Genomic DNA, 26,830 nt, shown 5'->3' with positions numbered 1-26,830 from the left:
TTTCCGCAACCTTAACTACATCGTCGGTCCACCGATTGGAAGTCCTACCCACGTCATGTCTAGCTGGTCGAGAACTGCCACTTCAGGGGAGAAATCTTTCGAGCTAAGTCGGTGATTGTGATTCTCCTGCAGATCTCATTTCTGATTGGATCTCACATATCTGTATATCATGACTGGCAGCACACATTGTTCAAAGAACTCCGTTTTCAGACGTTGTGGCATTTTCGACGGTTAAATTTTTCGATGAGTGATCTCTTTATCGAAGTGTGATTTACGAAGCTGGAAGACTTGGTCCAAGTATGTGTCGTCGGACTTCGAGCACAATTTCAACTTTTCTCAGCATAGGCCATTTGTGATGTTTGCAAAATTTAAATATAAAGTAACAAACGTTTTAATAAATATACTTCGTTATAGCCGATCAATTTATTTACGATTTTTATTTGTTAATTTTCATTGTAACTTCGTTATTTATTTATTAATCGTTTTCGGATAACTTACAGCAAGATTAAACAATATAAATATGGAAAGGCAAATAAAAAGTTTTCACTAACATTTCAAAAACAGTACTAAGTTATATCGTCGGCATTATAAATATAAATTTCATGATATAAATTTTACATACAATCTTTTAAAAATTCTATAAAACCTGACTTGCGAATCACAAATGACAAAAGTAAAAATAAATGTAGTGAAGACTTGAAAGAAATTTTAATTTGCCTGAGAAATATATGCAAATTTTATCACATAAATCCCAGATTAACGACGTAAAATTCAAAGTATACATAAATTATGTTATATAGATATAAGTAGACACTTAAGTTTTACGATTTGCTTCCAAGCTTGTGCTTGAAAAATAAATGTTAAATTCATAGAGTGCACAAGCATTCTGAATTTAACATTTTTTTTAACTTGATGAAAAATTGCCAGGAAAAAGAGTGAAAACGATACTTTTTAAGATGTGTATGTTACTCCAAATTAAATTAAAACAAACTCAAGTTCACTCATTCTTTTATACTATTAAGAAACACGTCGTCGCGATAGATTAGGATGTAGATGTGATGATATGTTATCAGCGTGTTTTAGGTTATTTTGGCAACAACGCCCGTAGGCAACCATAAAACTTCGACAAATTATTGGTTGCATGGAAAATAGATGGTAAAAGACCACGTGGGCGCTCATCTATCACGACAAACTCTATGAATGAAAAGAGCTTGTCATCGATTACGTCAAGATGTTTCAAGACGGAAACGACCCTCAGAAATTAATAGACAGTTGAGAAAAAGAAATTAAAGATGCATGCTGCAATGCATATTGGTCTTTACATCTTAGTCTTGTTCTTACGAAAAAGATGAACTACGAGAAGGTAGGCTTCAATTGGACAAAACATAATGATAATAATTACGATAATGATATCACAACGATGTTATTAAATAATAGTATAATAGTGATGACAATTGAGCACTGACGCTAGATTATTGTGAGTAATAATCGAAATATAACTATCGCTATTTATTACATCATACGACAAAGTAAACAATAAACATTTGTAATTGTAATATATTGCATAAATATATAGTATAACTCGTCGTATTTTAAAACTACTACAGTTCAGAAAAAAAATTCCAATAACAGCATTAAATTTATATAATACCGGCTGTCATACGCTCGCTTCGCAGCATCCGCTCTGACTTTTGTACGTGTAATTTTGTAAAAGCCATTCTTAATCATTTTAAACTTTTATAAAAATACTAGCTGATCCCGCAAACGTAGTTTTGCAAAAAAAAATTGATATTTTAATTTAAATAAAAATAAGGGTTGATCGTAGAGGGGTGAAAATTTATGGTTGTATGTATTCTTGTACGCTGTATCATAAAAAAATAAAAACAAAAAATTTCGTTAAAAAAAATAATTTTTTTTTTTATGTGTGAACAACCATTATCACTTAGGGGTATAGAATATAGATAGTAGCCGATTCTCAGACCTACTGAATACGCATATTAAATTTGGTAAAAATCAGTCAAGCCGTTTCAGAGGAGTTCAAGTTCGAACACCGTGACACGAGAATTTTATATATTAGATTCTGCTCAAGTTTATACACAGGAGTTAAAGTAAAAAAATGCATTTTTAATGAACGCACTCTCAACGCCTTTTTGGGTGAAATTACATAAAATCTTAGCTGATCTCTACTCAGCTAAAGAAATATTCCTACCAAATTTCAAGTCTCTAAGCCTTATGGCTTCAAAGATATCGTGATGATTGAGAACATAGGTGTGTATATACATAGATACCAATACACGATATATTATGCATAAAATGAGTATGGTTTTTTTTTGCTGGATTATTGCAATTTTTAAATAAAAATAGGTTAAAGCATTAAATTTAATAATTAGAACAAAAAGACAAGTATGGTAGATAGTTTAAAATAATTTGTAATAAATATGATACGGTTTGTAAAATCTACGTGTAAGTTTTTATAACAATCGCAACTGGTCGTTAAACGTTAAGACAAAAAAAAACTGTCGAATCATTGCGCTAGTTTCACGTTATGTAACAGCGTTTCGATAAAATATAATTTCTATCGAAACGCAATGTCATTAGTTATGACTCTACATGTAACAACGTTCACAACACCAATCGTCACTTATTTTGTAATCCATGTATTCGCGGGAAATGAAGAGATATCAGGATTAATATTAAAAATCTTTTGTTTCTTAAGAAACACAATAAAACTACAAATATTCTATAATTTATTAATTACTGTAAAACTATATTTGATATGAATTTTATAATGGTAGAGCCTCTCTCAAAAGATTAGATGTATTTAATTAAAGTCAAAATAGCTTTATTATCTAAAATCATTACAATTATCTATAAAAGTCAGCTTAAAATTAAGTTTATTTGTAACACGCCATCTACTGCAAAAAGCTAACAAGAAACTCAAAGGGTTTGTAATTTCTTTTGATTATTGTTTGACAATTTTTTATCTTAAAATTAGAATAATTCATTTCCAACCCTTTTTACCTTGAAGATATTCTGTAATAGAATAATATATCTTTTGGTAGAGCCTGTGTGTATTTCAAGTTTTGGTGTTTTGATATATATTGAGCAGTGGTAAGCCAGCGGTTGGCAATTGTGGTAAATCTTGTCATCGATATTTTTGGGGGAGGCATATGCCTTGCAGTGGGCGTACATAGGCTGAAACGACAACGAAGTCTACGACACACTCTCCCAAGAGACTTGTTATAGTTGTTCGCGAGGAATAACTCGCAGGAAAATTAAAATCGTATAAATTAATTTCTTGTGAACTAATTTAAGGAGATAAGAGTTTTTTTTTATTATTAAAACTAGCTTTCACTTACATGCAATAATTTTGTTATTTTACAATTTTAAATGAAAATTGTAAATCCTCTTTTGACGTTAAAACGTGTCACTTTCGCGGTTATAATAACATTATGAAAATATTATGAATTATTTATCAATGATAATAAACAATATAATACACGACCGATGCAGTCCTTTCGAATATTGTAACTATCGAAATGACGTTAGCTTTTATTGCGCTGACGTCAAAGGATGTACACTTGGATGGAAGCCACGACTGCCTGTAATGTTACTGACTAAAAAGTTATCGAAAGACAAAGTTGATATCTAAAGTTCTTAAAATAATAGTAAAGAAATTAGGAAATGTCACCATCATGATTTCAGCCCTAGGTCGCTAATTGCTAGACATAAACCTCCCCCGTGGATTGCCTAACTAGACCTTAGTTGAAAATGTTCAGCCATTCAGCGTCTTCCAACGACCAACTACGTAACTAAAAAGGTCTGTTTACCTTATAGATGTACGTCCTATGTTGTTCTGGCCGATGTGACTTATATAAAGCAAATATTTTTGGTAATACGTTTAGAGTTTTTTTTAAAAAAAAAACCTTTTAATTATTTTTTAACAGCCTTCTCAGTCAGTCTTCATGGAGGAATTTTTGAAATCCGAATCTTGTGAAATAAATAATGCAATAGCTCAAACCAAGTTCGAGTTAAAGTCTTCAATACTCTATAATCTGAAAGCTGATGAATTTATAAATAAATCGTCGTTTCAGCCCTTAGACGCCCACTGCAATTCATAGGCCTTCCGGAAGATATCTATTTTGGTAAATACCTTTATCGCCATGCTTTGCAGGCTAGTTTTCAATCCCGGTGTGGTATTATGGTACGCAGGGGACACTGCTGCCCATCCTGTCGAAACTTGTTTGTGAGTAGTGGCGCTCTTATATAAATAATGCACCACTTGTGAATTAAATATGATTGTATTACGGTAATCGAAGCCGCAACCAACGATCGTAAGTTTCAGTCCTCTATCGCTGGGCTCCAACTGTTCGATTAATATGTACATCCATTTTATTAATGCACGTGTTTAAGCTTTTTGTACTGGAAATTTTTTGAAACGCTATTTACTTTCACTTCACATATAAAACCTTTACTCTGCTTGTATATGCAATCAAGATAAGGGTTCATAAGGGCGTCGAATGGGTGTAGATATTCTTTTGTTTAGTCACATTCAGAGCGGTCGTAGTCTGGTCGTGTTCTTATTATATAGGGCTCTAGATTTTTTTAATATAGACAAGACTGTTTGATATTTGTAATATTTGTATTACTTTCTTATTATATAAGTATTTACTGTTCCTCCTGTTACTGCTAAAGCAGTAATTCTGTTTGCTTATTAGGAAATGAGATATTGAAATAATTTTAGGATTTCTTTTATGTGTTACAGTGTTCACATTCATTATCGTGTCCTAATCTCAGTTAAATCCGTGCGTCACGCAAGATTTAATTACAGCATTTCACGAAGGGAAATATTGATAAAAACCTGTTATCGTGTTTGCAAATAAAATTATATTTAATGACGGGTACACGACTTGTGTAATAGCGTGATGTGTCTATTGTTATTCTGCAAATAGTTACATTAGTTGGCTCAAAGGTAATTTTATTACAATAGATTTTAACACTATTGGTTTCAACTCTAAAAGCCCAAAAAGTAGAATTTTAAAATTAAAATAGAGAATACATGGAGCGTGAAGTGTACGATCTTGCTTTAAAAACTTTTTAATAAGACTTTTTAAATATTTTTTTTAATAATCCTCCGAAAATATTCCTTGGAGATAATGTCCACCTTAACGAGTTAGTCCAAGTTTCTTTTAGAACAACTTTAATCTACTGTAGTAATTACTACACATATCTATATGTAGACATGGGTCGTCGATGTATAGAAATTTGCAACTAGTATTTATTACTTTTGTACGTTTCGACTTTAACCGTGACAAGTTTGTTCCATTTTTTGTTTTATGTAAATGTTAAATATATACCTAGTCTGGCGTTAAAATCAGGGAGGAGACCCTGATAGGCGGAGATGACAAACATGCGTTCATATCCCTTTGTAAAGAGATCGCCAAAAGGGCGATAGAAAGGAATAAAGCAAACAGTATAAAAAGATAAATAGATTAAAAATGTAAATAGAAACAAAACTGTGATAGAAAATAATTATAGAATAAGTAACAATGTAAAATAAAAACACAAATCGAAAAAATGTAAAAAGAAAAAGGGAAGAATGATAGACGAACAGAGCAAAAGGGTAAGAAAGTAGAAATGTAGCATGAAAGATAGAAAACGGACCGAAAGAGAATGTGAAGAATGAAAGAAGAGAGAGAAAATAAAAGATAATGTGAAAAAATTAAATGCTAATAAAGTCCCTATCCCACCACAAATAGGGGTACGAGAGGCCCCCAATAGCGGGGGTCATAAAAAAAAATTATACCAAACATACTTATATTACTTTCTTACCATCTATAACGTTTTTGGTTCTTTATACAATATAATAAATATGTTAAATTTTTAATACTACATCCATACGCTTGTCAAACCCCAGCTAACTGTCACACGAATAAATACACACTATAACTCGTGACAGTGAGCCATCAATCAAATATACAAATGAAGCCAACAATCTTATTGACATTGTTTTTCTACTTTTGTAAGTGCTTTTAATTGATCCGACCCAATATTGGCTTTTTTATTACAAGACAAAGAAAAATCGCTTGCTTCTTTAGAACATTCGCAGTTACAATTGAATGCGCTTGTTAAAAGTTTAGAACATGATTTTTAGCCGCTCTCGTAAAAACGTCTGCCGTGGAAGGACGTGGGACCCCCATCACGTATATCTTCCAGTGAATATCCTGTGGGAATGTTGTGGAATTTTTTTACAATAATATTTCCATTTTTATTTACATTTTTTACTCTCATTTTTCTGTCACAATTTCAATCATACATTCTTCTATTTATTTTAACAATATCTCACTTTCCTCTGGCTTACTATGTTGTGGAATTTCAAAAAAGGTAAATATTCTTAGTAACAAAGGATACGATGCAAGGTTACGTAACGCACGCTAATTGCAAATGTGTAGATGGCATAACACCATCATGTTATTTATTTATATGGTAGACTAATAACCGTAGGTAATTATACAAAGCTAGTGTTTTTAAAATAAGAGATTATTACCAACCAATTAAACCAACCAATTAAAATTCTTTAATTATAGTATTATATTAGGTTTCAAATATTTAACAAGTTGCTGCAAGATAAATGATTTAATACAAATTTAGGAAAGCCTGAAAATTGTTATTGCCAATTTGGAATTAAAACCTCATTGCTGAAGGAACAGTCGTCAAAAAGCACTAATGTTCCTTACACAAACTATTAAAGTTACTCACTCGCACAGTATTCTTTTTTACATACAGTTACTTGATGTTAGGTACACGTACAGAGCAATGGTAGCCCAGTAGTAGAGAACTGAGATTTGTGTTCTACGATCGCAAGTTCAATTACAGGGATACAATCTTTTGCAATATTTTTTTTTATTTTCCACTGCTCATAAACACGTTTCTAGATGGGCAGGTAGTACCACAATTCTACACTGTGACCGTAAACCCACCTACCTAGAGTGGCCAATGTATATATCCCCATAGATATTTTTGGGAGAGGCATATGCTTTGCAGTGGGGGCCTATGGGGTGAAACGACGACGACACATATTGATGGATGATGTCGAAGTTCCTTGCAAGGTATATTAAAGTAAACTTTATATAGGCGATCAAGGCAATTTCTCGATTGCTATTATCTGATAATGCCTTCGTGAATAAAGATATTTTGAATATGAATATGAAGTACTGTCAATTTTTTTAATTATTGTTATTGGTTCGATGTATGCAGGCTACGGAGCCCATACTTTTTTTAGTTAATCTTTAAAACTGTTTATGAAAGTGGCCAGTCTAATGCGTGCCAATACCGGAAGGATTTAATATACGGAAGTGATAACGTAAGTCTATGGGACATCGTTTGCTCGCAAGTATGAAGTGTTGCTTTATGTAATATTCTAGTAAATGAGTTTATGATCAAATTCCATTTTCACTGTAATATTTCATGCGTTGGGTTAATAAAGACTTACTATTAATAGGTGATCCCTGCAATGATATCGTTTACATATTTATTTTTAGGAATAAAAAAAAACTACAGATTTATTCGCCGGATAGAGTTAATATAATATAATAACTTATCAGAAAAACTCACAGCACAGTGAATACTTTTATACCACTTTTAATACTCTTATAGGTCAACTAGCATTGTTTCGACCAGACAACTTATCACTTCTATGATTATCTAACGAGTGACCGAGCTCCCGTCTCAATAATCAAAACGCTGTTTTAACCCCACCACTCTCAATCCTTTTACTGGAAGTTGTCACGAAAGAATGAGGGGTTGAGTAGTGTGGCCATTTAATAAAAATAAAACTACCTTTCATAAAAATATTACAAACTCTTAAAACCGCATTTTTGTTAGCAAATGAAAGTGACAGATGTTTGTAGTGGGCGACAAAAATCGTAACAAAATTTAAGAAGGTTTTATAATTACAACAAAATTTAAAAAATATTTAAGTAATAACAATATTCTTTTATCATCTATCTTTGTTTCTCTATTAAAAAGCTTTTCGATGAACATGCCATTACGTTTCCGAGAAACAGATAAAGTGAAGTAAACAGGAATTAAGTTGTATGGACCACACATCATACTATCGGAACCGTTGCTTTGAAACCGCGCCTTAGGTATGCGCGCGCCGAGACGGGGGGAGAATTAGCATACCTCACTGCAATCGCCCACCCACCTGCCAAGCGTGGCGATTATGGTATATCCTCCCATATATATCTTTGGGAGATACCTGTGCCCTGTAGCGAGCGTCTATTGGCTGATAAGAAAAAAAAAGAAAATTGTTAAAACAAAAAACGTCGCGTAAAAAGTGTATTTATCCTTATTAGTTAACCGCGTTATTTCAAAATCGAGTAAAAAGGTTGGATGTATTTATTATTAGAGTTAAATAAAGGTTTTCTTCAACTATGTTTATTTTAACGAATTAAAATTGGTGTACATTTATAGTACAGTGTACCCTCATCTCGTTATTATTATTCATATTTACCTATTTGGATTTTCCAAATAGTTAAATAGCAAGTCCGTCACACTTCACTGGCCAGATTCGTAATACTGAATACCAATATCCGCGTTGCTCTGTCTTTCGAATGCAGACAAAAACGAATAGCTATGAATATTCCTCAACAAACGGTCGCCCTCCAAAAAGATTTGTTATAGAGCCATTGAGAGAACACGCACCGCAAACCCAGCGCTGGACAAAGGGCTTTATTAAGATTATCAGTAGACATTGGATTAAGGACGCTTCTAACTTATTCTATAGGAGATTTATAGGGTTTCCTATTTGAAGCAGCGAAGTGATACTGATGATAATAACCAGGAAGTTACTAAAGAACATTTGTGTTTTAAATATTTAATGGAATCAGGCGTTACCTTGCGGAAGTCCATCCTAAGTAAGAAAAGGACCAATATCTAGCCACTTTCGCACATGCAGCGGCAGTCGTGCAACAAAGTGTACCGCCCGCGAGCCCGCCGACAAATGCGTATACGGCAAACAACACGAATCACACAACTGCCACCGACAAATCAAAATTTGTGTTTTAGGGATTATTACAGTGTAAAAGATTTTAAAGAAGATAGCACACCTTGGGAATAATGTGTTCGCCTCCGGGATATTTCAATATGTATTAAATATGTAATTTTTTCATTTAAATTTAAATAATTCCGTTAAGTTTCTTTCGCCAGCTTTTTCAGGTCTGAGATATTTATCTACCGAACAGGTAGATTCAACATGACGTCTTTCAGAGATGTAATTCACTGTACGTCGAATAAATAATTTATGAATTTGTGTTTTAATTTTTTTTCCCAATATTGTAAATACTGTATGTTCAATTTTAACGATGCTTTTGATGAACGCTAAGCTACAGAGCTTGGAGCATCGTCCCCATTCTTTTCTTCGACCCAACATCAAGAGGCACGAATTTCTGACATCCATGTACGGAAGAAATCCATTCAACCTGCATTAAGCGTTTTGCTGCAGCAAAGAAATGGAACAATCTTCCAGCGTGGTTGTTTCAAGGTAGCTATAACTTTGGTGTCCTCAAGTCAACAGTGAATACTTATCTTCTAGGCAAGCATATACCATCGTAGACCTCGTTATCGCTTATCATCAGGCGAAGCAGAGGTCAAATGCTTTGCCTATAACCAACAAAAAATTTGTTGATTTCGACTATGACAAACTATGAGTTTTTTCATATTTTACTTTGTGTATGTTATATTGTGGAATAACTTTATTTAGAGTGTTAGAGCCTCTTTTATAATATATTACAATTTATGTAGAATGATCCAGAAGACAAATTAAAGTTATAAAAAAATAATGTGATCGTTTGTATTTTAATATTTATAAATGCAAATGTAGCTATTTGACCCAACGAAGTGTGTTGCATAAACTAAAACTTAAAAAAGTTCAATAAACTTAATATGTCCCGTACTATTTGCCAACAGTAGTATTCGCGAATATCGCAATTCCGAATTCGTATCGGGTGAAATTAACCTTGGGTATAAGTCATTCTGATCACGTAGGCGAGTGTAACTCGAGTGTCCTTGGTAAGGTGCATTCGTAACTTTTAAAACGGCGGATATATATTCTATTCGAGTTTGTAGAGAAGACGTGTGTGGGCTAGTGAGATGAAAATTTGTAATCAGCCGGCACGTTTAGTTACAATAGAATATTTCTAAATCGGATGAAATAAAATTAATTTACGGTGTTTTTGTTTTGAAATGAAGATAGAGATGTTTACATGAACATTATACATAAATAGAAGTAGACTGAATTCTACATATGTGATAGCACGTAGAAGAGAAAGAATAAAATGGAAAAAATAGGAGGAAAATAATTAATAGCCCCCACTATTTCACCCTATATAAACCACAGGATATTTGCAAGTCTGACAGTTTGCGAAACAGAAAATTCTTCGTGCAATCGTCATACGAAAACATTAAATCATCAAATAAAACACGCACACACAATCACACTAACACATTTACTGCAAAGTTCTTTCATCGTTTTTAATTTTGACTTTATATTTGTTATTGGTATATTATTTATTTTAAAATACATGTTTAATTTCTATTAACGGATGAGGACTGACTTAACACCTCACACTTACACTACGCCATGTACAAAATCAGGAACCAAAAAAATGAACCAATATAATATAATGTTGCATATTTAAAAATAGTTGCTTAATATTGAGTATTCCGTAAAAATTGTTTTTCATTTTATATTAAAATGTCAAACCTCTGGTCTTTCAGTTGTAAGTAATTATAATACAGTGAAGCAATGAAGTGAAAATTAATAAAAAAACCCGTTTCGGTATAACGAAGGGCCTTGTGGCATAAAATTGCAAGAGCACACGTGGTGGGTGGTGCCTGAACCCTCTAAACTTGATAAGGCTTGTGTCCCAGCAATGGAAATATATCGGATCCGATAATGTACTATGAACGTAAGCAATGTATTCGTTTTTTAGTAATCGAAATATCACCGTAACAACAGCTACATGTCTAATCAAAAATTCATTCTACGCATTTGCTAAATTTCACACTTGTCATGTAACCGTTAGTCTGTGCAAAATAATGTAACTGTATAAAAATGTTTTTATTTATTAATATTACATAAAAATACTTTATTAGTTGTAGTTACGGTTGTGGATAGTAAGGTAAACGGAGTCGGAATAATTTTAAAATTGTCTTCCCATACAAGCCTTTTAAGATTAAGTGAATTTCGTAAGAAGTTACCTGTGAACGCGTGAAATAAGGTTTAAGTTTTTTATAGTTAACTCCATAACTGAAAAAAAAACTGTACTTAATTAATATTTTATCGCCTTTTATCGGTTATGGTCAACAATAGTAAATTAACACACAGGTTTTCTATTAAAATAAGATTAAAAAAATAATTACAATTTAAGTAGAAAAGTAGACTTCCATATTTCAGCTAGGTTCATAGCATTTTGTTTGATGGTATTTTACTATGGGGAAGTTACGTCGAAATTATTTCTATATTTATTTTACAAAAAAGCACCTGTTCGGGCTGTTTATAACGTGATAGCTTTCGATTCCCTGCGAAATGTTTTCGAAGAAATTGATATCCTAACGGTCGTCTTTTCAATTCTTATTTAATAACATATTAGATATGCGTCAAATTTATAATGTTATGTAAGAATGGTGAAAGACACAAGAATATAAATAAAAGAAATAAAAATAAGTTCGCAACGCTTTAGTTTTGCTTTCAAAAAGTTAACAAATCCTTTATGGGTCTGAGTATACATATATATAACAAAGTTCCATAAAACATTTTAGCCATTTCTTTTTCTTTCTCTTTTCTTCTAGAGGTTTTTTTTGTTCTAAATGCGTCGAACTTGGTTTAATGACTCATTAACAGGGCTGACATAATATATACATCCAAAATTGTTTACCTTCATTTAAAAAGAGCAACTGTCGAGTTTCTGGAGTCGATGGTAGTTTACTATTTATAATGTAAAATGAACAACGATTCGAAAGTGCATGTAAATGCTTATTTGTTGAATAAAGATATTTTGAATTCAATGTTTAAGATCTTTTAAATAATTTTATTTAAATCAACACAAGTTAGCAAAACATATATGTTTAAATTAAATCAACTAGAACGTTTTCATAGCCGAAACCTCTTAAATTGGAATAAATAAAAAAGTTTAGTTCTCAATCCTTGTAAATATCAGATCGGCGTGGATGTAATGTACCCCGCGATGTAGCACAGAGAATTTTAAAAGCTGTTCAAATTAACTATAAGTGTTTAAAAAGCATTCCAAAAATCACAATAGCTAGTAGATTTTAGTTTGCACGTGGAGTTTTGGCGGAAACAAAAATAGCGCGGTGTAATTTTAATATAAGCTATTATTGAACGTTAATTTTAAAATGTTCGATTTATGTCTTTTTAGTAATAATATTGTATATCTGGTTGTGACACACAAAACTACCTTATAAGATCGTCAGATGACGCTGAATTTAAAGCCTATATGCCGCAGTGGAAGTCTTACGACTGTAATGATAATGATCTTTGGTATTCCTTACCCAATTTACCTATTTTTTTCTTATTATTTTCAGCCGATGGATGCCTATTGCAAGGTATAGGCCTCCCCCAACGATCACGACGATGACCGGTCCTGCGCTGCCGGCGTCCTGCGACTTCTCGCGATCTTAACTATGTCATCTATTACCTTTCTGTTCTATTTAAATGTCTAGTTTATTTAATAGATTAAATTGCAATGTACTATTTAATCTATTTACTTTATAACTTTATATTTTATTATCCATTACGTTACAGTAGTATTAATTTCGTACTATTATAACTGTTTTATGTTTATTAAAAAAACCGACAACGTGAATATATTGACGAGACGAGGAGGCCATCGCTCTGACGGCAAGTTACGCCCGACACATAACAATGAGTCGCTAATCTATTGTTACACAAAATCGCACTGTGATTGTGGTCTACGTCATGATTCCTAATAGCACTTCTTAGTAGCCTAGGTACAAATTACAGTTACACAGGTGATCACAGGTCATGGTTGCTTCGGAGATTATCTGTGTAAGAACTTCATCGGCGATGGGGCGGCTAAAGATTCCGACACGCACACGCCGAACGCAAGAAGTAAAGATCGTTTTAGGCTAATCCTTGTGAAGAAACTCGGATAGAACCTTTTCTCGTCCCTGAAAGATCCGACGTCTAGTAACGGCCATCCGGAGTATGGTACACCCCTAACTCAAACCAGGTTTTCTAACTTTGTTTCCTCTTATTAGCGACTCTGATATGGAGAGTAGATCAATGTGGTCTCGAAACGACGTGATAGTACATCAAGGATTTTAGGGGTAGCGTAGACGTCACATACCATGGGACAGCCTGTCAGCACCAATACAGGGTCGGACGACAATTCTTTAGTAGGTTGGAATTCCAAATAACTCTGTTCTCTCCTCAAACGTGAGGATATCTGGTACAAGCTCTAGATTTACTCCCGGGATTACAAAAAAAAAAAGGTCCTAGTTAAGGATATTTGAACCGGAGCACAGTAATATTTACAAAATACGAATTGGTAGCATTCCTCTTATATTACATTATTATATTCTTGACCCTCTTAGGAAAACTTGTCGTGCGTTTTGTTACGCTATATTTCCAACATTACATAAAGTATTCTTGGAAGAATAGTTGTGGTGGGTTCGCACATGCTTCCACGGTAGACGTTATAGACAGGATTTAATTTTTCAAGGAGGCTAGCTATATTAACATGTGCTAAGCGTATCAATAAACAAACTCTTGAGGAGTAAGCTACCAATAACTATAATTTCCAACATTACATAAAGTATTCTTGGAAGAATAGTTGTGGTGGGTTCGCACATGCTTCCACGGTAGACGTTATAGACAGGATTTAATTTTTCAAGGAGGCTAGCTATATTAACATGTGCTAAGCGTATCAATAAACAAACTCTTGAGGAGTAAGCTACCAATAACTATAATTTCCAACATTACATAAAGTATTCTTGGAAGAATAGTTGTGGTGGGTTCGCACATGCTTCCACGGTAGACGTTATAGACAGGATTTAATTTTTCAAGGAGGCTAGCTATATTAACATGTGCTAAGCGTATCAATAAACAAACTCTTGAGGAGTAAGCTACCAATAACTATAATTTCCAACATTACATAAAGTATTCTTGGAAGAATAGTTGTGGTGGGTTCGCACATGCTTCCACGGTAGACGTTATAGACAGGATTTAATTTTTCAAGGAGGCTAGCTATATTAACATGTGCTAAGCGTATCAATAAACAAACTCTTGAGGAGTAAGCTACCAATAACAAAGTAATACATTGCAGGGTCACGTGGAACATTCAGACGTGATGTTTTCCTGGTTGACAGAACAATGGATAATTGGCAAAGTCTGTATTGAATGATCTCGTATTGATAAGAGTGTCGTTTTGAAAAGGCCTATTGTGTTTCTTTTAAGAACCTATTCATATTGAATTGGCACTTGGGGAAGATTAATCGTGGATTATTTTTAACTTGTGTATTATTTGTAAGGTCTAATTGATCTTTGAACACGCTAGTTTAACTACGACCTAGTCAACGAAATAATGTAAATTCAAAGTGACTTTGTATCTGATGCAGAAGTTGCATGAGGAATAACAGCGAAATCTATCGTATAACTTGCCACATAAATGAAACTTGTCAGTGAATATTATCGCATTTACGAAACGGGCTCCTGAATCAGTAATGGTCATTTAAATTTGGTTAGGTGGAGGAATGGTCTGCGTTATCTGGTCAGCGAAGGTGAGAATGCCTATATATTGCAAGGAGGCCTTCCTAGGACTTTGTGGATTGTCAGCCCTGGGCACCGTACCCGACCCTTTTTTCTACAATGAATCCATGAAATACTAAATATTTCTGATGTTGGCATAGAGTAAAATAACATGCTTTCTGTAAATCATTTCTGTTCGTTTTTTCTCTGTTTCTTTAGTCTAGTTTTATAAACGGTTAACCGAAGTTAAGTAATACTCGTAGATATAAATAATATCTGATTTAAATTTAAATTATTTTTACTGACTTATTTTTACAAAAATTTAAAAAAAAGAATTAAAAATGTATTACGATATTCTCTATACTGATTTTCCACTTGGTTTACAATTTAAACAAAATTCGATACAGTGATAAAAATTCCGATCATTATAAAAACGATGGAATATTTTATATACTTTTTAACAGTGTAATTTTAATATAATTATATTTTTATCAAGAATGTTTTCTAGAATTTATATTTTGCGGTTCCTTTACCGGGTAGTATCATTATAACATTAAAATATGTTAGTACTAACCGCCCGAGCCGTGGTTCCGCCTCTCTGGGATCAGAATGCTAAACACTGACTGAATGGAACCTAGTGGAACACCTGCGTGATCGAACTCAGAACTTGGCCATCTCTTAATTCAATAAAATTTATTTATTAAGAGATTTTTAAGTGGTCTCTTACTTGGCAAGCTCGCCGTCGTCCGACCAGCCATCGATAATGTTATTCTTTTTTTTTAAAAAAGTAATTTCCCTATCTTAATCTATGACAGGGACTTATTATACTTAGGACCTATGTAATATTTTTTCAATAGTTTATTCTTCATTTTCATTCTTTCAAACTTCACATAATTTTGCATTCTCTTTCTCTCTCTCATTCTTACTTCTCAATATCTTTCAATCCATATTTATTTTCAGTCTGTTCATATTTCGCTTTCTATCCATCGATATATTTTTATTATTTTTTTTAATTTTCATTTTTTATTATTACATTTGTTTGTCTTAGCTGTTAAAATTTGTTTTCTTATTACTGTATCATAGCTATTTATCACTATTACCCGACCTTAGATTAAATTCATAGTTATGACGATATGACCTCCTCGCAGTATTTTAAGAATCTGTGGCGATATCCTGCATTCTCTTACAGGAAGGCGATACTGCCACTCTCTACCATCTCTCCTATCTCGTTTTCTATATGAGCGTTATGCTTGCGATTTCTTTCCGAGATCAAATCAGAACGAGGAGAAACGTAGACAAAGGAAAGTAAACAAAATAAGCTATTGGATTGGCAAGGTGAAGTAGCAGTGTGTAGTGTACAGGATAGATGGGCGCTAGGATTTTATGGTTCAAGAGTGTAAACCGCGGTAAGTTTAGCGGAAAAAGTCCACTCATAATGTGAACAGTTAAATTTAAAAGCCAGCCGAAAATATCAACCACTTGTTGTTAAAAATAAAAATCCTCTAGCAACAGGTGAGCTATATGTTTTTTATTAAAGCATTTTAAACAGTAATAATTTTGCGATCTCTTTGTCTCTGCAATTAATTATGATACTCGAACGACTCCACTGCGCATTAAGAACCATCTGAGTGTAACAACATATAGTATTTCTAAGATCACGCCGTCGCCACCTTTACATGCACGAGAGGATTAATTAGTCGCAGATTTGCGCGTAGACTACCAGTAATTATCCTGTTAGTGTTAGAAAATAATAAAACGAGGTGGTGATCATGGTGGGAGGTCTTGTAGTAATTTTCAAAAATTACAATGATTCACTACAGATAAAGATATAAAGATAAAATTTGTTTATTCAACATTGTAACCTTTAAAGGGATTCTAATTGATCGTCATCTTTTATTTGTTTCTCTATATATTTTGTTTTTGACTGTACTCTGCTTCGCAAGACGTTATAGGTGTGAAGAAGATGCAGTAAGAAACTCCACAACTAGTCATGATACGTTTTGAAAAATTTGAAGTTATATGGAAAATTGTAATTTTATTTTGAATTAAAACCTAATACATAGATTCAATTAAATTGTTAAAAAGACGAAATCCATTCTTAATTATATGCGTAGATAAATTAATATCACACTATTAATAGCGAAATTACAGAGGTTCCAAACAAAAGTTTTTGGACATACAATCATATTTACATAGAAGAATAGTGAAATACATGATGTATAGCATGCATACATTAATCCCTTAAACAAGCTTTTACACATATAAACATCCTGTATAAATAGATCCCACTTTTTTGCCTCGCCTGTATTTAACCCGTGCTAGGAGTTATGATACTATTTTTATAGTGCGAACAGCTAAAGTATGAAACCTACCGGCGTCGCATTTCCAGCTAACTATATTATGCGATCTTCAAGTCAAGATTGAATAGGTTTCTATGCAGGCAAGCATGTGCTACCATAGACGTCGTCATCACTTAACATCAGACAAGATATTAAATGCCTTGCCTATAGTAGATTAAAAATGACAAAAACACTTTTATTTATAACTATATTTAAAAAAAACTTATACGGGGAAAATGATCGATTTAAAACAAACAGCTTCAGACCATTGCCTAACTATGAAGCAATATTATTGTTTTACTTTTTAGCGACGAGCAGGTTGGCGGCTTCCGTCTACATTGTCATTTAACAATGGACCGTTGCGTGCACTTAATAATCTGATACCTCGATGTAACAGATAAATTAATAAAACAATGAATAATTAAAAACCTTAACGTCTTTTTTATTTAATTTATGGCAGATACAACGTATCCTTAGGTTAGTCTTTTAAAATACACCTTTTTCTTTTCAGCTAATGGACGCCCACTGCGAGGCATAGGCCTCTCTCGAAGATCGCGACGATAACTGGTCTTTCGCTGCCCGCATCTAGCGACATACCGTACTTTAACTTTATCGTCAATTCACATGGGAGCTTCCACCAAGAGCAAGAAGACTCGGCATGGGTAAGCTCACCCACAACGACTATCCATTTGCTCGAGCGATATGCCTATTGCCACTTCAGCCAAACGATATGACGTAGTTCGAAACGCCGGAGACCTTGGATCGCAGTAAAACTCCGAGCATGGCCATCTCCATTGTTCTCTGGGTGACTTTGAGTCTTCCTTACGAGGCCTATTATAATTCTATTAAACGAATTTTTTAACGTCACCGGAAGACGTTGCAGAACGTTTCCAGTCAATCCTATTAGAAATCTATGGGGAAGACCTATGTCTAGCTGTGGACGTTCTATAACTGAACTTATGATTATGATGACATAATTATACATGCAACTATAAATAAATAGATGAATCAACTGTCAATATAGTACTACCTTTCATTTTTATATGTGTATAATTTAGAAATTTTAAATATAATTTTAAATATTCTGAAGGGTTATTGTGTATTTTGATCTTTTTAGACTCTGACGTTCAGGTTACGTATGAAATTTCGTAGGAAAAAGATTGGGAATAATTGACCCAATCTGTAATGTTTTTGCTGCTTTACAAAAGCGCAATAAATTATGTTAATGTCAGTGAACACACCAGTATAATATTAAAAATAATTTTATTTTAATTTCATCCATAAATTAAGCTTTATTTAAACAATATTTCTCCGTCCCAACCGAACAAAATGTCAATTACCTTTATCATTTTTATCGAGCTTTTAAATGTTTGCAATCTAAGAGTTCCAAGTCAATTTTTACCATAACTTTCTGAGTCAAAATGGCGGAGATAGGCAAAGTTATCTTTTGTTTTTCTAAATAAACAAGGTTAAGTACTTAACCTTGTTTAAAAAAACATAACTTTGCTTAAGTTTAACTTTGTTACAAACAAACAAGAATAAAAAGATTATACACAAAGTTTGTTCGGTATAAAATTAGCTTTCAAACTATACAAAGAATATAATTTTAAGTATATCAAATTTTGAGATATAACTAATATTTAGTTTTTCGACTCTTCCTGGGAAGTCGCATTTTTGGACTTATCATTTTAATCGGTGGGGACGGCGATATAACGGTTATCATATTATTCTTCCCCGCTGTAGCTACTTTGAAGTATGGACATATGATTATCATATTTACAACAGTAGGACGTGCGATGCTGGATTCAAGCCTTCGAACAGGATCAGCTGGAAGCAGTCCGCATTTAGCATCTTTTGAAGATTTTAACAAGATCATCTATCCACATCGTAGGTGGACATGTAGTGCTACGCTTGACGGTCGGTGGTATATACATAAGTGACGTCAACAAAATAGAGAGGATTATGATAATAGTGACGTCATAAGCAAGTTATACCAGATATGTGTTAAGCCCGGTTATATTAGTCTAGTGTTATGATATTCATTATATTTACAATGTCATTTTGTAGTACAAAATCTCACGGAGCACTAAAACTGCGCTAAAAATTATTTAATATCTTTACCTATCATGACTCGGTTCGCTGTTTCGACTCGCGAAATAATATCAAGAATTAAACTATAATCTTTTTTTTAATAACAATGATACACTCCATACATAAACTTAATAGTGGTCACGCTCTACTTGTTTGACGTCTGATATAGTCGCTGCAGTGATACCAACCATAATTTATTATAAACTTTTCAAGTTATTAAGTAATTAAAAAATAAGGATTTAATTTCATCATTAGTATTTCAACCGTAGTACGTTCACTATTGAGCAAAGGCCACTCTCATGGATTCCCAATAGGAATGGTAGGAAACGGCCTGCATCCAACATCTCATCTTTTATAAATAGAAAATTGAAAAAAGAGAAAATGATATGCATAGAAGAAGATACCGATCGAAAAATTTGTCAAGTTATAGTGTGACCAAGGGAAATGAGGGTTTTGAACACACAAAATTATGAATAAAAAAAATTTCTACATATTAATGGCGATTTAAAAATAGTAAGAATAGGGCATTTTCTATCATAGGTTTTAATTCCTTTAATTTAAATGATACACGATTAAAACAAACACAGAAAAAGTTGAACTTTTCAACAAAATTAGAAAATATACCCATAGATTGATCCATAGATATCTTATATACCCCTTACAATTCATACAGCCTGTTGTTGCCGGCAGCAAGTTGGTAATGTTTCACTAGACGCGCTGTCATAGGTGCGTCAAAATTATCTAACTTAAACACCCACCTCTCTCTCGTTTGATGTTTACGGTGGACTCTTTTGCAAGAGGCCGATTAGCAGTAGAACGTAAGTAATTTACATATTTCCGATTTGAAAGGCACCGTAGAGTATATTATTGGGTCATAAGTGGTATCAAAGTTTGAGGGTCACTGTTGTAACTCCGTATATAAATTCGAATTTTAAAATTCAAAATTCTTTTTTTAAATATGCCTAGGTTACAGGCGCTTATAAAAGGTCATTTATAAAGACCTAATTGAGTCGGTAGAGGCCGGGGTGACTTCCCCACTATGTGAACTGATGACATAGTCCAGGTTGATATTAGTCGCTGGATGTAAGCAACACAAGGCTGGTCATTGGCCTTGTAGTGGACGTTTTAGTAGCGAGGCAAGAAGTCGTATGATACTCGACACTTGCTCCTGTATTATCTCGTGTGCAGATAGAAGTACAGCCTATTGTCCTCAAGAATCTTTATCATCAAAATATACCACATTTAAGCAATAGAATAATTAATATAACGATCCAAGTTAAGGCTTCCGAATGCCTTTAAGGTTTTTGACAGATTTAGAATATTAAGTAAATATGCGCCATTGAACATTTAACTTTCTTTTTTATCCTAGAAAAATGATTAAAGAATGTTTGCACTATGATACCGGTTATGTATATTTCAATACAAGTAAACAATCGAAACGGATTTCATTCCACGCGAGCACCTGCCCAACAGAATGGATGGCGAAAGTAACCGACCTAACCCAGCGGATTCGGACAGGTTGAAGTGGCAGTGACAGGCCTACATAGTACGCAAAACTGATGGCTGCTAAGGCCTGAGTTCACCTTATCGATCGTAGATGCAGTCTTCTAACCGGTCCTATTGTCAATTTATGAAGATGGTCAAAGTCTAGCAGTTGTTATCGTACGACTGAATTTCTAATGATGAAGTTACACGACTCCCGAGACAACTAAACCACGGCTTAATTAATTACTCTAGTCATAGTAAACTGTCTGTAACATAAATGTTGTCCGGCTGAAGAAAATGTTAACATACACATTAACAGTGTTATTGTATATAGAGGTAAAAGTTTTAAATGGGTGACCTTATAACTTATTTACTGTCAATTAATGTATGGTACACCTTATCCGCAAATCTATGGTTTCAGAGACAAAAAATGTAATGATAAAACAGTAAGAAAAAAATAGGATTATAACATAATAAAATTAATTATTGTTTACTTTCTATCCCTATGGACTTTGTACTGCTAGAAGGCCTTTTGACCTGTCAAACTGTAACCTTTGAATCTTTTACACCTACATAATGAATCACCCTGTATAAACGTGTAGAAATGACATCCAGTCGTGTTGGATATGAACAAAGACCGCGCAAGTAAGTAATCATTGCTGTGTTACAGACCATCTGATAAGCAAATAAACCTTCAATAAGCTAATGCATTTACACTGAACATTACTGCAGCTAACAAAATATTCAAACAGAATATTAATAAACGTACATTTGTCAGGGAAATAGATATTATGGCTTCATTAATATAATTTTAGTCAGTACAACACACGTATAACATATAATAAAACTGTTTTGGAGAATCTTCTTGTGTTTAACAAACAGCGTAACAAGACAACTCTTCTCTATTGTCGTCTTTTGTCATCGTAACTTCTATTCATTCAAACTCAATAAATAATTTTCAACAATTACGCAATTTAAAAACGAGGTGCCGCCCATATATTTAAAATAAATACATTTATAAAACTTTTACATTAAACGGTTTTTTGATACCCATATTGTGGTGGTTGTGGAAAAGTATGTTTCTAGTCCGCCATATTGGAACGGCGTCCATCTTGAATTTTAAATTTTGACATAATCATCGTGTTTTACTAGTGTAGCCCTTTCATTTGATACCCATATTGAGGGGGTTAAGGAAAAATATGTAATCCGCCATTTTGTATCGGCGGCCATCTTAGATTTATAATGTTATTGATTTTATTCTATTGTATTGTCATCTAAATTAAATGTGTGTACCAAATTTCAGATCAATCTGACAACAGGATTCCGTACGGGTCGAACTAAATAAACCCGTTTAATAAATACACTTAAAAATTTACCCTCCCTTTCAGAAGAGAGTTGTATATAACTAGGGAGATATACTATAATGACAACTTAAAATCAATGACTTCTAATTTACATATTAAATATACATGATGATTTTTACAGATATAAAACCTTTATAGGAGTATAGCTTATGCGTTAGTAAAATTCTTCGAAGCCTTTACATCTATTTTCAATCAACGATATAAAGTGATCGCTTTGAAATATGTTACATCGTATTATTCTATTTTATTGAAATGCGACGGGCCAATAACTTTGAGCAGTACAAAGTGTATAGGGACATATACGAAACAATATTTAGTAATCAGTGATATGAAAACGATTTTTCGTACTACATTACTGAACCCATTGATTTTTTGGATTAGGGGTATCATACATTAATTGATAGTCAAAGAGCTACACGTACACCCTTTTAAAGCGTTTAAACCTATTTTCAATCACTCTGATTTACTTATACATACAATAAGTATAGCATTATAAAATGTATTATATTAACATCACTGATATGTTAAAAAGTTTACGTCGATTTTTAATCTAAATACGCTTTAAGTTTCACAGATTCAACATAAGAAAGTCTTTTTCGTTCTATTTGAAGTATTTTGTGCTTAGGTTATTACACAAATATTTGTTATAACATTCACAAACTATTTAAATAATTAATAAACAAACACGACTAGATTTTCCATCGAGTCAGACGGTTATTTTTGCTTACGTAGCAATAGCATATGCAATAAAATTGGACACAAAATTTTGTATAACAAAACAAGTTATTTGTAGAAATAGCGAAGAATTAGCTTAAATATGTAATAATAATATTAATTTATATATATATATATATATATATATATATATATATATATATATATATATATATAAAGCCGATATTGGTTAAATCTATTGTCAAAAAAAGTAAAATTTTTTACCATATGATGCCCTTATTATTAATATGATGACGAATCTCTACTTTCTCCTTTTACATTCTTAGTGCCGTGAGTGTCTTCTAGCTATTGTCTCTGTTGATTTGCGGCTAGCCCAGACGCATGTACAGCTTCATTGGACAAGAGCTTGCGGAACTGAGTTCTGTAAGCTATCGATAGAGAAAATTAACGCTGCATCATGCTATTTCGTTGAAAAATAATTGGCGCGACTTTGAAAAACTATAACATATTTTTCAATTCATGTACTCAAAGTCACTATATACAACTTTAACCGATTATATAAATAGTGACAATGGTTTTTTAAATAAATTTTCTTATGTTGACTACGACACCAGGACTCCTACCGAAATTCTCCGATATAAACAAACTGCGAAAATTCATGAAAACATCATTTCATCTCAAACAACTACTAGACGGGCAATGGCACTGCAAGCATTACCTCCACCCTTTTAAAATAATCTACAACTATGTCTGACCATTTTCGGCTTTATAGGAGGCTTTTACCCCGAACTTACCCTTATTATTATTATGTGTGATTATATTACGGCTTCACATTACAAACTTTTCTACATTTAGTCACACATTGTTCCCGATTCGAATCTAAAATATGGCCACGTGACCCTTTTTACATTTCTTTCCTTGATGTGTGGTCAGGGACATTGGTGGAGTAACAAATTGTTATCGAACTAAATTTATTTGCAGAACTAGGGTACAAGACGTAACTCAGCTGTTATATATAATGTTTAAAAGTAAAACCATCTTATTTAACAGAAACATGAAGCATACATACAAATATAATATATATGTTACAGCTTACTTTGAATTATTTATTTGTTTGATTAATTACTTTGTTAACTAAGTATTTACAAAATTTTAAAAATATATGTGTACATTTTAAAATTCTATATTCAATTATCTTTCTACATTATTTATTATTCCACTGTACAGAGGACAGTCAGTTATTATAATTTACACTTTAGATCATCTCCTGTCCACAGGCGCACGCCTTGCGGCTTTTATATTTAAGCTTATATAAATATTCAGAAAACCCGCAATAACCTTAATACGACCGTACAATTTATCGGACCACTTCAAGAAAAAATAATACTACTGTAAAATCTTTTGATGAGCAAGCCCGGCACATTGTTTTAAACCTCAGTGTTTTTAACGGTCTGTGGCGGCTTTAAATAAAAATTAAAAAATTTGAAATAGAAATCAATGTAAAATATTTTTTTTTATGGCCCCGCTGTTGGGGACCTCTCGTTCCCCTATCTCGTGTGGGACAGGGACTTTTTATTTCTAGTAATTTATTAAAATATATAAAATATATTATATTTTAGCTTTACTGACTGTTACGAAAATATACAATAAAAGTAGTAATGTTTACAATAAAAAACTGTTGCGTGACTTGCAGCTGGGAGAAGAAAAGTTGATATCAAATAGCGGCAATCCCTCTCGTGACTGTCTGCGCTTAATAACCGCGAATATAAAACATCCTTAGCAATACATGTCAGTGATACAAATTAGAATTAATAAAAAAATGTTGACTACCACTTGACCTATTGCTAGATTACGTCTAGACTTGCTTAATTGCCGAAGAAAAATATCATTACATATCCGACTTAATAAGTTTCATTAATAGCCTCTTAGAGAATTGAAACTTACAGACTGTAGATCACGGATTCAGTTCCCGGGATACAATCTTATATAATTCACGCTTTGTTCATTAATTAAATAGGATTTCCATTGCTAACAAAAAAGTTTCCAGGGGATGGGTATCAGCGTTCTTTGCGTACCATAATACCATATTGCTACCGTCAACCCGCCTGCCAAGAGTGACCATGTATTCCATACATATCTTTGGGAAAGGCCTATGCTTTGCAACGGGAGTATAGACTCCATATCAGGGTGTTGTGAATTTCATGATAATCTTTAACTTATTTATGAAAATATTAATCTATTTCTTTTTAAATAAATGCGAATTATTAAAAAGATTTAACAAACTATTAATATGTAACAATATTTTCCATGGACACATCCATTTGATTAACCACACATAATTTTAATAAAGGACAAATACATAAAAATTTACTTAATTTTTACTGTCTTTTTCCAGTATTCATTATAAATATTTTTATCTATATTTATCTATTATTTACAACGTTAAAATTTCGTATTGCTTTATTGTATTCTTTTGTTCGTTAATATGCATTCGATTAAAATTTTGTCAACAAGCGGCAATGCTGGTTAGGCAATATCTACAAGCGCGCCTCGCTTTTTATTAGCACAAAATCCCACTTACGAAAGCGCGATAATTCGCGCCGTGTACACTTTCCTCAATATGTAAAAAAAACTGATAATTTTATTTAAACTGCTCTACTGTAGAAAAAAAAATTGGACATTCTATTTTCAAATTAATTAAAAGATTAGATAATAAAAAACACTAGATAGCACAGCACACCTCGGGTATGATGTGTTCGCGTTCTGGCTATTTCATTGTTTATGAAATAAGTCATTGTAAATCATTTTCAAAAAATTGATAAATCTCGCTGTCTCTTTTGCCGGTTCTTTTTAGGTCTGCGGAATTTATCATCCGAACAGGTGATAAATTTGACGTCAACAAGAGATGTAATCCATAGTAAGTCGAATAAAGAATTTGCATTCGCTTCAATTACATATATTTAAAATGTTTTAGAACGATAAATGAAATTATCAAATCTTTAAAATGATAAATACACAATTTTAATAAATGCAATTGGAACTTTACTAATCTAATTTGAATTTCTACATATTTCTTTAACCAAAAATATATGAAATTACCACGAATAACGAAATTAACAAATAAAATTTATTTATCTGTAATAGGGATTTTTGTATAGTTAAATTTGTAATAAATAATTGTAAAATTTAATCGCTTACAGAGATTTATGTAAAAGCCATTATTATTACACAATTACTAAGCATGACGTTAATTTTTAAACGAGACCATGTTGCTTAACTTTGACATAACAGTGTAGTCAATTTATTTAGGATGCGGAGATATTGATATTGAAGTTTTGTAATCAATAAAATCTTTTATTCGGGATTATTTTTTCGGCTGCTGAATGATAAAACATAAAAAATAATATGGAGTACATGAATATATTCTACTTACAAAATTATAAGTATTCTTTCGTTTTACTATTCCACGGCAAATCACAAACACTAAAATATACTAATATACACTTTTATAAGAAAATTAAAATTGTTATATAGGACGCAAACTTTAAATTGAGGCGCGCGATTTGACAGCAGTTTGAAAATAGAACGTTAAACTTTTAATACGTGATAGCAGTGCACGACGTCGCCGAGTCCAACACGAAACTGCTGGCAGGCGGTCGGCAGATCGCTCTCTCTATACTTAAATGAAGAGTTAAAAACCTTGAGATATGACAAACGCCATTAGTTTAAGTATACATTTACATTACATATACACGCAGAACATCCCATGTCGATATTGCGATATCGTTATTTATATTTAATTGGTATTCATAAAAAATGTGTCGACCTTTTTATTGCTATTACTTCAATTTTAACCGCGTCGTGGTTGATATTTTAAGCCATTTAGGTTACTTTTAAATTAATTTTTTATAAATATCATTAACCGTTACCCAATTAAATATTGATATCTATAAGTTTTATTACTGACAGATAAAGTAAATTGATTTATTTATATCAAACTATATTTATTTTTCTTTTACATATTTGTACCATATTACATTGAGTAGGACACTGAAACGTGATCTCTCACTTCGGATTTGATCGGC

General features: G+C 32.7%; 1 protein-coding gene across 1 annotated transcript in view; it reads right to left on the bottom strand.

The window, feature by feature from the left end:
• Window positions 1-26,362, bottom strand: part of LOC137926033 (ABC transporter G family member 20) — a 72,629-nt gene extending 46,267 nt beyond the window's left edge. The window contains exon 1 of the mRNA XM_068769564.1: window positions 26,179-26,362. The gene's annotated coding sequence lies outside the window, so the exon portion shown is untranslated. The remainder of the gene's footprint in view (window positions 1-26,178) is intronic.
• Window positions 26,363-26,830: the final 468 nt, after the last annotated feature.

The sequence above is a fragment of the Battus philenor genome, unplaced genomic scaffold, assembly GCF_028537555.1.
Source record: "Battus philenor isolate CCGP_79_NKW_IND1 unplaced genomic scaffold, ilBatPhil1.0.hap1 SCAF_28, whole genome shotgun sequence".
NCBI classification, from domain to species: domain Eukaryota; kingdom Metazoa; phylum Arthropoda; class Insecta; order Lepidoptera; family Papilionidae; genus Battus; species Battus philenor.
The sequence above is the reverse complement of the archived record's forward strand: the minus strand, read 5'-3'. Positions and strand labels throughout refer to the sequence as shown.